Source organism: Artemia franciscana, chromosome 3 (genome assembly GCF_032884065.1).
Source record: "Artemia franciscana chromosome 3, ASM3288406v1, whole genome shotgun sequence".
Classification (NCBI taxonomy): Eukaryota; Metazoa; Arthropoda; class Branchiopoda; order Anostraca; family Artemiidae; genus Artemia; species Artemia franciscana.
The window spans coordinates 55,559,908-55,577,771 of NC_088865.1; positions in this window are offsets into that span (position 1 = coordinate 55,559,908).

The following is a 17,864-nucleotide window of genomic DNA, read 5'->3' on the forward strand; positions in this document are numbered from 1 at the left end:
TAAGTGTATTATTAATGTTTTGAAATGAAGCGGGGTTAGAATGCTTTCAGTCCTAAAGAAAATCAAAGATTAAGAAGAATTTTAATCCACTGATTTAAATACTACGCCACGTGTTTGTTTCTATGGCACTTGGTATTAACCAAGTGACGTATAGCAATCGCAAATTCTGTCCGTCTGTCGGTCCTGGTTTTGCTACTTTAGGCACTTCCAGGTAAGCTAGGACGATGAAATTCAGTAGGCACGTCAGGGAACGGACCAGATTAAATTAGAAATAGTCTTTTTCCCGGCTTGACCATCTGGGGGAGGGGAGTGGGAGGTCGGTTAATTGGGAAAAAATAGAGAAAATTAAGTATTTTTAACTTACGAACTGGTGATGGGATCTTAATGAAATTTGACATTTGGAAGGATATCGTGTCTCAAGACTTTTATTTAAAATCCTTACTAGGTCTGGTGACATTGGGGGAAATTGGAGGAGGGAAACTAAAATCTTGGAAACCGCTTAGAGTGGAAGGACCGGAATGAAACTTGGTGGTAAAAATGATTAGAAGTCCTATATAAGTGATTGACATAGCTGGAACGGATCTGTTCTGTTTGGGGAAGTTGGAGGGGGGGGGGGGTTATTTCTGAAAAATTAGAAAAAATGAGGCATTTTTAACTTACGATGAAGTGATTTGATCTTAATGAAATTTCATATTTAGAAGGACCTCGTAACTCAGATCTCTTACTTTAAATTCCGACCAGATCCAGAATCATTAAGGGGGGGGAGGGGTTGGAGGGAACCGCAAATCTTGGAAAACACTTAAAGCGGAGAGATCAGAATGAAACTTGGTGAGAAGAATAAAAACAAGTCCAAGATACGTTACTGACATAACCGGAACAGATCTGCTCTGGATCCGGTGAAATATGGGGTAGTTGGGGGAAACCTAAAATCTTAGAAAACGCTTAGAGTGGAGGAATCGGGATGAAACTTGGTGGGAAAAATAAGCAGAAGGCTTAGATACATGATTGACATAACCGGAACGGATCCGCTCTATTTGGGGGAGTGTGGAAAAGGGTTAATTCTGAAAAATTAGAAAAAAATTAGGTATTTTTAACTTACGAAGGATTGATCGTATCTTATTAAAATTTCAAAATTAGAAGGACCTCGCTACTCAGATCACTCATTTGAAATTCCTACCGGATCTGCCGTCATTGGAGACAGGGGGGGTACCGGAAATCTCAGAAAACACTTAAAGTGGAGAGATTAGGATTAAACTGGGTGGGAAGAATAAAAACATGTCCAAGATATGTTACTGACATAGCCGGACTGGATCCACCCTCTTTGGTAGAGTTGAGGGGGGGAGGGAGTAATTTGGAAAAAATAGAAAAATTAAGTATTTTTAACTTACGAACGGGTGATTAGATCTCAATGAAATTTTATATTTAGAAGAATATTCTGCTTTAGAGCTTTTATTTAAAATCCCGGACAGATCCGGTTACATTGAGGGGACTTGGAGGGGGAAACTAGAATTCTTTGAAAACGTGAAAATTGAGGTATCTTTATCTTACGAATGGGTTATCGGATCTTAATGAAACTTGATATATAGAAGAATCTTACGTAATATAGAGCTGATTATCTAAATTAATCATTTGTTCAGTAATCTCGGCTAATAAGGCAATTTTTGTCATTTGTTTTGATGGTAAGATAAAACAGAACCTCACAGCCTGATATAAGAGTTGTTTTTTTTTTGTAAAACTCAAATAAAATTTAGTTTTTTAGAAGACTTAAGCACAGTAAGTTTTATTCCTGTTTTTGATAGTAGCTGTTAGTTTTAAGTTTTAGTTTATTATTCACTGGCTCTTCATTTTTAGATGGACTTATTTATTAATGATGTTTTATGTTTTTTCAAAGCATGTGTTATCATTTGAATTTTTGCCTCCCTGTTTTGGGTTTAATTGGGCTTTTAACTTTTTTCTTAAATTGCTCTATTGAAAGAGTACTTTTGAATTAATATTAAAAAAAAAACTGTGGCCTCAAAATCCTTAAATTTAAATAAATTTTACAAAAAAAAAACAACATTAAGTGAGGAAGAATGGCCTGCTGAAGCTCATTCAAAAGGCTAAATGTTATTTTTTAGACAATAGGCATGGCGGCGAAATTTTGCACTGATAATACAATATAGATTCATTTTAACCATTTCAATAATAATAGGAGTAGTAATAGTGCATCAGTGACAATTTAGGTATTAACAAGAGTAACTAAAACATCAATACCGGTAGTCGTTAGTTTGAAGTTAATATCCTTGGCTGTTCCTGAGATTTAGGTACTACAAAATTATACCTGAGATAAAACTATTTTCAAATGGTTCCTCTTGATTTTTTTTATATTAAAACCGATACAAAAGCCTGAGAGTTTTTTTTTAAATATGGCATCGTTTCAGAGATATTAGCTCTGTTCTATTATGACAGCCCACATGCACTTAATCTCTTTTAGATTGGTCCCATTGTAGCAATAGTAGCAGAATTAATAGTAGATGTAACCCTAAAATTACCAAGTTATTACCCATATCCATTCCTGGTGTACTGAAACACCTTTCCAGCCTATAGTGGCACACCTTTTTCAGTAATTCTTATTCATTTATGCTAGAAAATCACTCGATTTTCCCTGTTAGTTTCAACTTAATACCATATTCAGTGTCTGATATACTGAATCCATTCTATTTTGATCCCCTGGATGCACTTGATCTCTTTTGATTTAGCTTAGAAGCAGTGGTAGTACTAAGATTAGTAGCAGTAGCAGTATAAATGGTGGTAGCAGTAATATTAGTAGTAGTAGTAGTAGCGATAGTAGTAGTAGTAGTTGTTTTTGTAGCAGTGGTATTAGTAGTAGTAATAGTAGTAGTAGTTGTTGTTGTAGCAGTGGTATTAGTAGTAGTAGAATAGTAGCGGTATTAGTGGTAGTAGGAGTAGTAGTAGTAGTAGTGGTAGTATAGCAGTAGTAGTAGATATGGTAAGCAGCAGTTTTATTAGTAGTAGTAGTGTCTCTATTACTAGTACTAGTAGCCCAGTGAATTTCAGCTTAATATCCTCTATTGTTCCTGACATATTTTTAGAGCGCCCTTTCACAACACACCTGCATGCAATTTGCTTTGATTAAATTTCAAAATCTAGATCAAATTACCATGGCTATTTCAAAATAGTATAGTAACCCGTTTCGCAGATGTTCCGTTAGGACAATTTTGACCGTCTGGATGCTTTCAAGTGTATTATTTAATTTTTATTTGCATTACTGGGAATAGAATAGAAAAAGTTTTAGTTTCAGGGCTAGTAGTTCTAAATTTTTTTTATTACCATTAGCCAAAGTAGAAATATTATTACACCGACCGTACGTTTCAGTTAGTTCGACATCCATCTCAATATATCTCTAAGGTTTCAGCTTCATACTTTAGACGTTGTTGACGTACCCTTGAGACTTTCAGTCTTCATCTAGCATCCAACCTTTGAGGATCTTGTGTGGTTAAATATCGAGTCAACTTTAACTTTCAGGCCATTAACCTTTTAAAAAACAATGGCTAGACAAAGACTATTTTTTCCAAATGTAGACTAAGAGTATATTATCAAATTCTGTTAAATGTGGAGCGTGCAATTGCTCGTTTCATGCAGGAGCAGAAAAGTGTGCCAAAATTGATACAGCTCATTTGAAAAAGAGCTGGTTTTGTCCTGACTACTCTATTAAGACAACAGAAAATTACACAACCATTGGAAAATTATACCAGTGCACATGTGAGGCACCAGTTCAGATCGAACCTTACTCATATGTTTCCAGAGAAATTTAAAATATCAAATTCCCCGTGTTAAAGATTTTGTTTGCCAGACAAATCTTGATATTCTTTAATTAAAGTCAGCGTTGCTGCTTTTAAAATTAAAAGACATACTGGGAAGAGTTATTAAGCTACATTTCTACTTTTATTTACGAATGGCCTACCTGCAACTCAAAACAGTGATATAAAAAATTATAATGAAGTCGATCAAGTGAAAATAAAAAAATTCAATAAATATCATATTGCCCTTTGTAAATACCTTTGAGAGGTCAAGAGCGTTCGAACCAGTAACAAACCAGGTAATAAGAAATAATATTGACCAGAACTGTCAAGTTAATAATGCTGTAATGATATCCATTATTCATGAACGTAAAAATCCCATTGACAAATCTTCTAGTACTATGTTAGAGGATCAAGCTCCCGAATACAGAAATAATTTAACGGCTTTCGGTTGTATACTGAATTTGAAAGAGGATAATGACACTTTTGTTTTAAAGACTATTAAGGTTACTGCAAAATTCTATGAAGATATAGAAATTGTTTTGAGAAACTTGCAGCAAATGAAAGTTTAGAAAATGAAAGATTTAGCTGGAAAAAAATGGTGATCAGCTTGTAATTGAAAACAAAAAAAAACGAAATCAGTTTGCAAGGAATTCTTACGGGCATAGTTTAATCAGGGAAAAAGATGTAATCGGCTTCATATTTTCAAATATTATCGGATGGGTTCTTGCAATAAGATTTCGTGCTCGTTTGACCATGTTTCAATTTGTTCTGTTTTTATGTCGAGTCGTTGTTTAGGTTGAGATAAGCATTATATTTTCATCCAAAACTCTTTTAGTCGGTTATTCTCTAAGTCAAAAGCCTAACCTTCACATAGTTAAGATGGTAGTTCTAAGAATTTGACAAAATGGTTATAGATTTCGGATGGAGGCTCCGCTTTTCCCGAGCATGTTTTCAGTTAGCGGCCTCCCTGTACCAAGATCAATAAGACTTGGTTCATCTGGAATTCTCTCGGACGCGTCCAAATTCTTCCACGTACCAAAGGCCGTAATTTTCCATACCCTCCCAAATTTTATCGCATATATTTTCGTTCCCCCCTCTTTGTCTACCCTGCCCACTTCTCCTGCATTCAGTCTTGTTTACAGCACCAGACATCACTCCAACTGATCAACAGCAACACAGAGCAGCTTCATCAGTCACATGCGCCATTTGGAACCGCTTCGGTGCATTTCCCCTGGAAGAATACATGGATAGCTTAGAGTCAGTTTAGAAAACAAAACTTATTACTGCTACTGTTAAGGTAAACTTTAGAAAACAGTGGAAAGAATATTATTCAGATGATTTTAATTACCCAACTTTTCTTTACAGCAACGCAGAAGGTCTGAGTATGGATAAAGTTTGTGAGTTAGAGAGTGTGATTAATATATTTGAATATTCAGTCGTAATTGTTACTGAACTGCACCGACAGAATCTTGAATTACAAGAAACTGTAGATTATAATATTTGGTTAAGCTTCGGCCAGATGAACATCCTCTGGTGAAAAAAGGGAGGCAAGATTAAATGAAGTCCCATGTTTAAACAAGCATGAGGAGTTGATTTGAGTTTTTCTACAGCCTATATGGCTTTCACGCAAATTCACTGGTATTGCTGATTGTTCATATTATTATTCACCGGGCCTGAGTCCGAGACCGAAAGTTATTGCTAGAAAAAGTGCAATTAAGGTGTCATAATGCAACTAGTCAATACCTTAATTGCAGAATATTTATGCTTGATAATGCCAATGAACTGCAACTTGATCAAATCAATAGAGCACTTGGTCTTAAAAAACTGGTCAAAAAGCCAACTACTAAAGGGGATACTATGTTAAACCTTATGTCTTCTAATTTACATGAGTTCTACAGGGAACTAGTACCCGAAGTACCGCTGGTAGGGAGTTACCACTTTACTCTAGAGCCTAATTCTCTACCACAAAATTCAGATTGAGTACAAAACTACAACAGTGACCAGAAGAACAATAAGTGAAGAAGGCCTTTTAAATATTTGGTAATTGGATTGGGCAAGTGAGTTGGGATAAGATTTATCAGGCAGAAGGTACACATTCAAAAGCAAGTCGGCTACGAGAAAAGCTACACTGCACATAAAAGGCTTATTTTGTCCGAAAAGACTTCAAAATTTCATTCTGCGGATCGCTCTTACATCACTAAGAACACAAAGACACTCATTCTAAGAAATAGGCGGCTTTTACGTGAAGGGAAACCTGAACAAGTAAATAAACTAAAAAACAAAACTTGGAAAATGCCAAAAAAATGCGGCCCATGAATATACCGAAAGAAAAGTGAACCATGTGTTTAAGTAAAGGCAAAGCCAATAGTACAGAGAAATTAAAAATGTAGTTGGAAAAAATAGAAAGGAATGGATTTTGATATAGATGAAAAAGAATTTGAATATCCAAATAAGCTGAATATCCACCTGGTTAACATTGTCCAGTCAATCCTTCCTGTAGCAAAAGATAAAATACCGAGTCCTCCACTTGATTCTTGTGATTTCCCTCTAATATCGTCAAATGAAGTAAGACCAAAGTTAAGTGTTTCGAAAAGAACTAGTTGACGCTGGTTGATATCCCTGTAGATCAAACAGTTCGTGGTAACGAACTGTAGTAAGGAGCGATCCGGCTCAATAGTAACCAAAACTCAAAAAAATTGAATTTTGATATCAATAGCTACATCAAAAGAATCGCATTTTAATGCTGATTTTAAATATATAAGTTTCATCAAGTTTAGTCTTACCCATCAAAAGTCACGAGCCTGGGAAAATTTGCCTTATTTAGGAAAATAGGGGGAAACACCCCCTAAAAGTCGTAGGATCTTAACGAAAATGACACCATCAGATTCAGCGTATCAGAGAACCCTACTGTAGAAGGTTCAAGCTCTTATCTACAAAAATGTGGAATTTTGCATTTTTTGCCAGAAGAGAAATCACGGGTGCGTGTTTATTTGTTTGTTTTTTTTTTGTTTTTTTTTTTTTCCCAGGGGTCATCGTATCGACCAAGTGGTCCTAGAATGTCGCAAGAGGGCTCATTCTAACGGAAATGAAAAGTTCTAGTGCCCTTTTTAAGTGACCAAAAAAAATGGAGGGCATCTAGGCCCCCTCCCACGCTCATTTTTTCCCAAAGTCAACGAATCAAAATTTTGAGATAGCCATTTTGTTCAACATAGTCGAAAATCATAATAACTATGTATTTGGGGGTGACTTACTCCCCCACAGTTCCTGGGGGAGGGGCTGCAAGTTACAAACTTCAACCAGTTTTTACATATAATAATGGTTATTGGGAAGTGTACAGACGTTTTCAGGGGGATTTTTTTGGTTTTGGGGGTAGGGTTGAGGGAGGGGGCTGCGTGGGAGGATCTTTCCTTGGAGAAATATGCCATGGGGGAAAAATTCAATGAAAAGGGCGCAGGACGAATCTGGTCACGTTAGAAAAAAACGTCAAATTCAGAGCTTAATATACAATGCTGGGTGTTCGGAGCCTCTCTGTTATGGAGTATAATTTGAAAATAACACAACTATACGAGCGATAAAACATATATACCACGACCATAACTCAACTAACGAAAGAACTGCTAAGAGATAACACAACTATAAAGCGAAAACAGGTGAAAACTAAAGGGAAAATAAACGAACTAACAGGTGGAAGGGGGCCAGAGAAAAAATATAATCCTTTTTCAATTTTAAGCCTAACTTCCGCAAAGGAGTAATACCGTCAGAAGCCCCGAAATACCGAATTATTTTCTTTTCAAACAGTTCGTGGTAAAGAACTGTAGTAAGGGGCGACCCGGCTCAATAGTAAACGGAACTCTAAAAAACGGAATTTTGATGCTAAAAGATACATCAAAAGAATCGAATTTTCACGCTGATTCTAAATATATAAGTTCCAATTAATTTAGTCTTTGTCATCAAAAGTTACGAGCCTGAGAAAATTTGCCCTATTTTGGAAAAAAGGGGGAAACATCCCCTAAAAGTCATAGAATCTTAACGAAAATCACACTATCGCATTCGGCATATCAGAGAACTCTATAGCAAAAATTTCAAGCTCCTATCTAAAAAAATGTGGAATTTCATATTTTTTGCCAGAAGACAAATCACGGGTGCGTGTTTATTTGTTTGTTTGTTGTTGTTTTTTTTCTTTTCCCCAGGGGTCATCGTATCGACCAGGTGGTCTTAGAGTGTCGTAAGAGGGCTCATTCTTACGGAAATGAAAAGTTCTAGTGCCCTTTTAAGTGATAAAAAAATTGGAGGGCAAATAGGCCCCCTCCCACGCTAATTTTGTTCCAAAAGTCAACAGATTAAAATTTTAAGATAGCCATTTTGTTCCGCATAGTCGAAAACCATAATAACTATATCTTTGGGAATGACTTACTCCCCCACAATTCCTGGGGGAGGGGCTGCAAGTTACAAACTTTGACCAGTGTTTACATATAGTAATGGTTTTTGGGAAGTGTACAGACGTTTTAGCCAAAAAAAAAATTAATATACTAATTTCATTTCAATAACTTATGTGCAGAGAGCCAAAATCAAACATGCATTAATTCAAAAACGTTCAGAAATTAAATAAAAAAAACTAGTTTTTTTAACTGAAAGTAAGGAGCGACATTAAAACTTAAAACGAACAGAAATTACTCCGTATATGAAATGGGTTGTCCCCTCCGCAGTCCCTCGCTCTTTACGCTAAAGTTTGACTCTTTTCCACAATTCTACTTTTTAAAACAACTAAAAACTTTAGCGTAAAGAGCGAGGGACTGCGGAGGGGACAACCCATTTCATATACGGAGTAATTTCTGTTCGTTTTAAGTTTTAATGTCGCTCCTTACTTTCAGTTAAAAAAACTAGTTTTTTTTATTTAATTTAATAAAAGCGCTCACTGACAGATTATGTTTCCCTTTTGGCCCATATTTTTAATCTAATAACAAAATGCCGTGACAGCCCATCAATTTTAAAAAACGGATATGTTACAACAATCCCAAAAAAAGATACACCAAACGATTTTAATGGAATTAGACCAATCACAATGACCCCTGTCTTTATCAAAGCTTATGAAATTTTTTGGCTGCTTGGTTAAAGAAGCAGATAATTAAGCTCATTGATTCTAGACAGTTCTGAAAAATTCCCTAAAGTCCATTGCCCATTATTTGATAAGTATGTTGGATACAATTCTCAAACATCTGGATGACCCTAAGTACTGGATTAATCTGAAAGCAATTGACCTAAAGAAAGCTTTTGATCCAATTTGTCATAGTGCATAGATAAAAAAGCTCCTCTTTAAGTCTTACGTCCACCCTTTTTTAATGCGAATTATAGCTGATTTCCTTGTCAACAGAACACATCTTACCAAGTACAAATCAACTTTTTCTGATAAAATACCTATATTTGGTGGAGTGCCTCAGGGCACAATACTGGGTCAACTTCTTGTTATTTAATCGTGATAAACAAACTGTCAATAAGCATGCCATATCGCTGGAAATATGATGATGACTTATTTAGGGTCTCTCGAAAACAGGCATGAGCCGTTCATGGCATGTTAGAAAGCAGGTTTCTTGCGGCCATACCAATTTGATTAAAAAAGGTACAAATATGCAATCTGGGCACGTCTTAGACCTGACATCACCAAACTTGTTTTGCTTCATAAGCTAATAGGAAGGTGATGGGATAATCAGAAAATATGTCACAAGACTTGTTTTGTTAATAAGAATAAAGTGGTAGCCTTGGATGTCTCTTGTTTTAGCTTTGGCATGGATATAAAGGCGTATCTATCAAATATACGGGTAGTAGGTACTTCGAATAGAAGATGGCGTATGAGAGATGAATCTCTGATGTTTAAGTGGTATTTTGAAGTCTAATATTAATGTGTCAAACCTTTAACAAGTCTTGATAAACAGTTGCAGGTACTGGAGATTACCCCATATACCGGGTTTTAATATATGTCCTTCGCAGTGGAAATCAATGGACGGTAGATCTAATATATGAAAATTTGGATGGGGGATATTTTTCACTTACTGTCCTTTTTATCAATAAAATACCAAAACAGGTTATTACTCCATAAAATTACTTGCAAAAGGCTTAATCTAGAGGGTGGGTTAAACTGTAGTTCTTATTTGGAAATTTGAATAAACTATTAATTGAAGAATTTGATTAAAGCCTTGAGATTTCGGAAGGAGTTTAGAAATGTATTTTCAAGAAGTTGTAAGTTATCAATCTTTATGATAATTAAATTTAAAAAGTTACAATTTTTGTCTATTAAAAGTAAGAAATAATATTAAAACTTTAAGAGAACAGATATTATTCCGTATATATGCCGCCTCCTTTTAAAATACATCTCTCTTCACGCTCAAGTTTTAAACACTTTAAAAAAAGTCTCTCTTTAAGAATTTTGAATGAAGGTCTAACTTTAGTTTAAAGAGTGGGGTATCGAGGAGGAGGCAGCCCACATATAAACTTCTCAGGTTTTAGCGCTTCTCCTCACTTTCAGCTGAAAAAGTAGTTTTTCTTAAAATTTAACTTCTGATTTTTTCGAATAGTATTCCGATAAATACCTCCTCATTCATGGTAATTACCCTAAGGAAGTTCCCCCACATAAAATTCTCCCCCCATGAACTTGCCATCGTAAAATTGTGTCATTGCTACAAATGCCCCCCCCCCCAAAAAAAGTTCACTGTTCCGGATGAAAAATTCTTTTTAGCTTATTCTTCATATTCTTACTAAAAAAGATACTAATTTTTACTTTATTTCTGATCGTTTATTAGTTCATTCCGAAAATTACTTCTATGTTGAAAACTTTTCCAAGATCCCTCCCCTCCATCGAGAAGTTTCTCGTAGATAATTCTAATAGATAGTTCTTCATGGATTATTTATCATGAGTTGAATGAGCAAATTTGTATTTGAATTCAGCCAAATTTCCCCCGTGTAAAATTCCTGATGAAAAGTCTACCACCCCCCCCCCAAAAAAAAAACTTCCCTTCCGAATGAAAAATCATCCCTATAGAAAATAGCTCTCTTCCTAAGAATATACCACACTTTCAAAGAATCTGTCACAGTCTTTCCTCTCCGACAAATACACCCCCCCAAAAAAAACGTGCAAAATACGCCTTGTTGAAAATAATCACCAGCAAATCTCCCCCTGGAAAATACTCCCTCCCTTGGCAAGTTGGTCTCCAATCCCTTTCGACTTATAATAAAGGACTAGAACACTGGTGGATCCAGGGGGCGGGACCCTTAACCCCCCGAGATATCTCCCGTGCCCCCTTTTCTCTGTTTGTTTCTTTTTTCACTCTTTTTCTTAATAAATTTGTCAATATCGTCAATTATTGGCACCTTGGTGACATTCAGCTTTCCCTAAGATTTTGCTCCTTGGCGTCCCTGTCACATTGACCCCCCCTCCCATGATTTTGCTCTATAATTACATGATTACATGTTTCCGTTAGACTCGCAGAAGCACAATGAAGAGTCAGCTTTCCCAATTCTATTTTAACAAGAGCTAAGAGCTCATATGGCACTTGTGACGAAGTTGGAAGAGCCAAGAGCCCATATAGTATGAGCTCTAGCAAAATTCTAAGAATCAATAGATTGATTTAAAAGGAAAATCAGAGGCTTACTGCCGGTCGGGGTTTAAAACAAAAGCTCTGAGACACTAGGTCCTTCTAAATATCAAAAATTCATTAAGGTCCAATCACCCATTCGTAAGTTAAAAATATCACATTTTTTCTAATTTTTCCCCTCTCTTCAGCCCCTCCCCCATGTTGTAGAATCAGGAAATATTCTACAACAAAATCAAGTCAATTTGTGCAGGTCCCTGACATACCAATTTTAATCGTCCTAGCACGTCCAGAAGCACCGAACTCGCTAAAGCACTGCAACCCCCTAACTCCCCCAAAGAGAGCTGATCCATTCCAGTTACATCAATCACGCATCTACGACATTTACTTATTCTACCCACCAAGTTACATTCCGATCCCTCCACTCTAAGGGTTTTACAAGATTTTAGGCTTTCCCCTCCAGCTCCCTCTAATGTTACTGGATCCGGTCGGGATATAAAATAAGAGCTCTGAGACACGATATCCTTCTAAAACTCAAATTTCATTAAGATCGGATTACCCATTATTAAGTTAAAACTACCTTATTTTTTCTAATTTTTCCAAATTAAAAGCCCTCAGGTCCCTCAAAGAGAACGAATTTGTTCCGATTATGTCAATCACTTGTATCTATAACTTGTGCTTATTCTTCCCATCAAGTTTTATCCCGATGTCTCCACTCTGTGTTTTTCAATGTTTCTGTTTGACAATATTTCCGACCCTCTATGTCCCCAAATCCGACTCGAATTGAAAATGGAGCATTTGAGACATAAGATTCTTCTATATATCAAGTTTCATTAAGATCCGATCACCCATTCGTGAGATACCTCGATTTTCACGTTTTCCAAGAATACTGGTTTCTTCCTCCAACTCCCCCAATGTCACCTGATCTGATCGGGACTTCAAACAGGAGTTCTAAAGCACAAGATTATTCTAAATATCAGATTTTATTAAGATCTGATCATCCGTTCGTAAATTACAAATACCTCATTTTTCTAGTTTTTCCAAATTACACCCCCCCCCCCTCCCAACTCAACCAAAGAAAGCAGATGTGGTCATGTTATCCCAATCTCGTATCTAGGACTTGTGCTTGTTCTTCCGACCAAGTTTCATCCTGATCTCACCGCTTTAAGCGAGCGTTATCCAAGTTTTTAGCCCCCCCCCCCCAATGACACTGGTTCTGGTTAGGATTTAAAACAAGAGATCTCTGTTATGAGTCCTTCTAAATATGAGATTTCATTAAGATCCGATTACTCCTTGGGGTATTTTCTCCTCCGGGAGGGGGTATTTTCTCATGGCTATCACTCGACAATGCTGAACTAGAGTCAACCCTCTCATGCTAATTCACGGTGGGTTGGGTTCAACCTGTTGGAGGTTCTCTCTCAGGTTAATTCACGGTCGAGGAAGGGGGAAGCAGTGTATTGACAAACTTGGCAATCTATTTACAACTGATTACCCCGCCAAAGAAATGAATATGAACGGAAATAAGAGTCCAATTCAAGGCCTACAAGGGCCTCCTGCAATCTGCCTCGACTCTTATGCAAGTGAACTTGCAATTATAAGCCAAGGGATTTGGGCCAGAAACAAAAAATTCAACTGTCTGTAATTGACTACAAAAAGTGGAGTAGACATAGGCTAGATGGGAATCCCATATGAGAATGAGTATATTGTTGGTATGTGTGAAGCAGATGGTTACTACCACTTGAGCAATGGTCTAACCATTGACGGCTTTAAGGATTCGGGCTTTAAGCGGCAAACATAGGCTCAATGAAATACCCTATGAAAGAGGAATATGGTGTTGGTATGTGCCTATAGCAATGGCTGTTGTTGAGTTTTACACATCGTTAACGGTGCTTGTACCTTATACGGCACTCACCAAGTTTACGATTTAAAAGTTTTATAGTTTGAGAAATTTACGAGAAATTATAGTTTCAAAAATTACAAGTTTTAAACAGCGTAATCTTGAGTGAGTGGTAATATAAGAAACAAGTACCAAAATGCCTCCCCCTTGGGAAATAAAAGAATAAGTCAAATAAAATTTCAAATTTCGTAAACCTTATTTTCCCGGGGGGAGTACTTACCTAGGGTATATTCCGAAAGGGGGTATTTTACACCGGTGAGGGAGAATTTTCCACGGAGTTATTTTCTAGGGGGGGTATTTTTAGGGAGAGTATATTCTGTGGGGGTGAATATTCCTAGGGGTAGTTTCAACGGGGACTATTTTCTACAGGAGGGTAAGTGCAAGGGATATTTTCTGTGTGAGGGAGGGGGGTAAACACCAGCCACTGTTTCACCCATCTTCGCTTTCAAGGAAAAACAATCATTTTACTTGATTCGCCAAATTTCCTTTGTTTTTAGTAGCATTCCTACAATTTGGCCTTGTTCCAAGATGGGTGATTCTTATTTGGGTGATTGTGGGTGTTGAAATCTCTACGGTAAACTATTTGAAACAGAAAGTTTTATGTCTTGTCACCGGGTTGAAATTACGACTTGTAAACGTTTGGAAACAAAGAAATGAGATTTGTTCTAAAATAGAACTCAGAAAAGCAACTTTTATAAGACTTATATTTTTTAATTTGTATACTGTTCGGAGTCTGGAATATTGCATTACTAAAAGTTCTTGTAAGTGTCTGTTAGTTATATACAACAATTAGGCCTACTTCTGAGAATACTTGTGTTTTCAGTTAATGGGAGGAGGGAGGTGTATTCCAAAAAGCATTTTTGAGCTGATGATTTGTTAAGTTTCTTCTAATGCATCAAAATAAGGTAGAAATGGAGGTAAAATTCTAGTTAATTGACCTCTTGCTATCATGAAAAGGGTTTAGGTTAGGAAAATGAAACTTTCAGGGATAGGTCTACAGGCTAAACTATATCCTGGGAAGATATTTCAAAGTACCCACCTCGGTAAAATTTTAGTTAATTGACTTCTTGCTATCTCAGAAAGGGTTTAGGTTAAGAAAATGAAACTTTCAGGGATGAATCTACAGACTAAACCTAACTGTCCTGGGAAGGTATTTTGAAGCAACTACCTCCACACCTTTTCCCTCTAGAGGGGCTTGACCTTTAATGACCTTTAAAAATATGTGTCTTACAAAAGTGAAACCTTGCAAAATAAGTCTTCTGCTTAATTGAAGTACAACCAAATTGTTTTCAGCTTCATAACTTTGCTGAATTCCATTTTACAAGGGTTTAAAGATATGCAAATATATTTCCCAAATTTTGAAAAAAAAACAACATTGATTTGGCTCAAAATTCTTTTCAAATAACAGGAATTGCATTTTCAGAACTAAAGGCAGAGAAAACCCAGCTAGTAACTGAATATTAATGTAAAATAATGTAATGTCAAAATTTCAATAGGTATATACCTGTCATGTAGGCAAATTTCAGGGCCCTCTTGAGGGAGAAGGAGTAGAGGTAGGGGTAAAATTCTAGTTAATTGACTTCTTGCTATCTCAGAAAGGGTTTAGGTTAGTAAAATGCAACTTTCAGGGATAAATCTATAGGCCAAAGTATGTCCCGGGAAGGTATTTTGAAGCAACTACCTCCACTGCTTCTACCTCTACAGGGCCTGACCTTTGATGACCTTCAAAAATATGTGTGTTATAAAAGTGAAACCTTGCAAAATAGATCTTCTGCTTAATTGAAGTACAACAAAATTGTTTTCAGCTTCATAACTTTGCTCAATTCCATTTTATAAGGTTTTAAAGATATACAAATACATTTCCTAAATTTTGAAAGAAAACATTGAAATGGCTCAAAATTCTACTCAAATAACAGGAGTTGCGTTTTTCAGAACTAAAGGTAGAGTAAAAGCAACTAGTAACTGAAAATTAAGGTAAAATGTTGTTTTGTCAAAATTTCAATAGGTATGACCTGTCATGTAGGCAAATTTCAGGGCCCTCTAGACGGAAACGGAGTGAAGGTGGGTTCTTTAAAATACCTTTCCGGGACATACTTTAGCCTGTAGACCTATCCATGAAAGTTTCATTTTCCTAACCTAAACCCTTTCCGAGATAGCAAAAAGTCAATTAACTAGAATTTTACCGAGGTAGGTACTTCAAAATACCTTCCCAGGACATACTTTAGCCTCTAGACGCATCCCTGAAAGTTTCATTTTCCTAACCTAAACCCTTTCCAAGATTAAATAAAAAAAACTAGTTTATTTAAATGAAAGTAAGGAGCGACATTAAAACTTAAAACGAACAGAAATTACTCCGTATATGAAATGGGTTGTCCCCTCCGCAGTCCCTCGCTCTTTACGCTAAAGTTTGACTCTTTGCCGCAATTCTACTTTTTAAAACAATTAAAAACTTTAGCGTAAAGAGCGTGGGACTGCGGAGGGGACAACCCATTTCATATACGGAGTAATTTCTGTTCGTTTTAAGTTTTAATGTCGCTCCTTACTTTCAGTTAAAAAAACTAGTTTTTTTATTTAATTTCTGAACGTTTTTGAATTAATGCATGTTTGATTTTGCTCTCCGCACATAAATTATTGAAATGAAATTAGTATATTAATTTTTTTTTGGCTAAATGGCTTTCTCTTAGTTTCGATCAGACGATTTTGAGAAATAAGGGGTGGGGAAGGAAGCCTAGCTGCCCTCCAATTTTCGGTTACTTCAAAAGGCCACTAGAACTTTTAATATTCAACGAACGTTTTTATTAGTAAAAAATATACGTAACTTAAGAATTAACTTACGTAACAAACTTTTATATTCTTATATTTTTATTATGTGTACGAGGGGGTTTGTACCCTCGTTAATGCCTCGCTCTTTACACTAAATTGTAAGTTTTGTCTCAATTCTTTGAGAATGACCCCTGAATCAAAAAGGCCGTATAATAAATAGTTGAAATCACTAAAAGTATTTTAGCATAAAGAGCGAGGTATATATCTCCTCCTAAATACCTCGCTCTTTATGCTAAAGTATTTTTAGAACCCCTCATATGCGTAATAATCTCTGTTCGTTTTAAATTTCAATGCTATTCCTTACTTTCATTTGAAAAAAACGTTTTCATGTTTATTTTTTCATTGTTTTTTTTATAGTAATGCTAGAAAATCCTGCGCCCTTTTCATTGAGTTTTTCTTCCCCCATCACATATTCCTCAAAGGAAAGATCCTCCCACAAAGCCCTCTCCCATCAACCCCACCCCCAAACCAAAAAATCCCTATGAAAACGTCTCTACACTTCCCAATAACCATTACTATATGTAAACACTGGTCAAAGTTTGTAACTTGCAGCCCCTCCCTCAGGGATTGTGGGGGAGTAAGTCACTCCCAAAGACATACTTATTATGGTCTCGACTATGCTGAACAAAATGGCTATCTTAAAATTTTAATCTGTTGACTTTTGGAAAACAATGAGCACGGGAGGGGGCCTATTTGCCCTCCAATTTTTTGGTCACTTAAAAAGGGCGCTAGCACTTTTTATTTCCGTTAGAATGAGCCCTCTCGCGACATTCTAGGACCACTTGGTCGATAAGATGACCCCTGGAAAAAAAACCAAATAAAAACAAACAAACAAATAAACACGCACCCGTGATTTGTCTTTTGGCAAAAAAGACAAAATTCCACATTTTTTAGATAGGAGCTTGAAATTTTTGCTATAGAGTTCTCTGATATACCGAATGCGATAGTGTGATTTTCGTTAAGATTCTATGACTTTTAGGGGATGTTTCGCCCTTTTTTCCAAAATAGGGCAAATTTTCTCAGGCTCGTAACTTTTGATGACAAAGACTAAATTAATGAAACTTATATATTTAGAATCAGCGTAAAAAGTCGATTCTTTTTACGTATCTTTTAGCATCAATCCGTTTTTTAGAGTTTCGTTTACTATTTTAGCCGGGTCGCCCCTTACTACAGTTCCTTACCACGAACTGTTTGAAAAGAAAATAATTCGGTATTTCGGGGCTTCTGACATTATTACTCCTTTGCGGAAGTTAGGCTCAAAATTTAAAAAGGATTGTATTTTTTCTCTGGGCCCCTTCCACCTCTTAGTTTGTTTATGTTCCCGTTAGTTTTCACCTGTTTTCGCTTTATAGTTGTATTATCTCTTAGCAGTTCTTTCGTTAGTTGAGTTATGGTTGTGGTATATATGTTTTATCGCTCGTATAGTTGTGTTATTTTCAAATTATACTCCATAATAGAGAGGCTCCGAACACCCAGCATTGTATATTAAGCTCTTAATTTGATGTTTTTTTTCTAACGTGACCAAATTCGTCCTGCGCCCTTTTCATTGAATTTTTTCCCCCATGGCATATTTCTCCAAGGAAAGATCCTCCCACATAGCCCCCTCCCTCAACCCTACCCCCAAAACCAAAAAAATCCCCCCTGAAAACGTCTGTACACTTCCCAATAACCATTATTATATGTAAACACTGGTTGAAGTTTATAACTTGCAACCCCTCCCCAGGGACTGTGGGGGAGTAAGTCATCCCCAAAAAAACA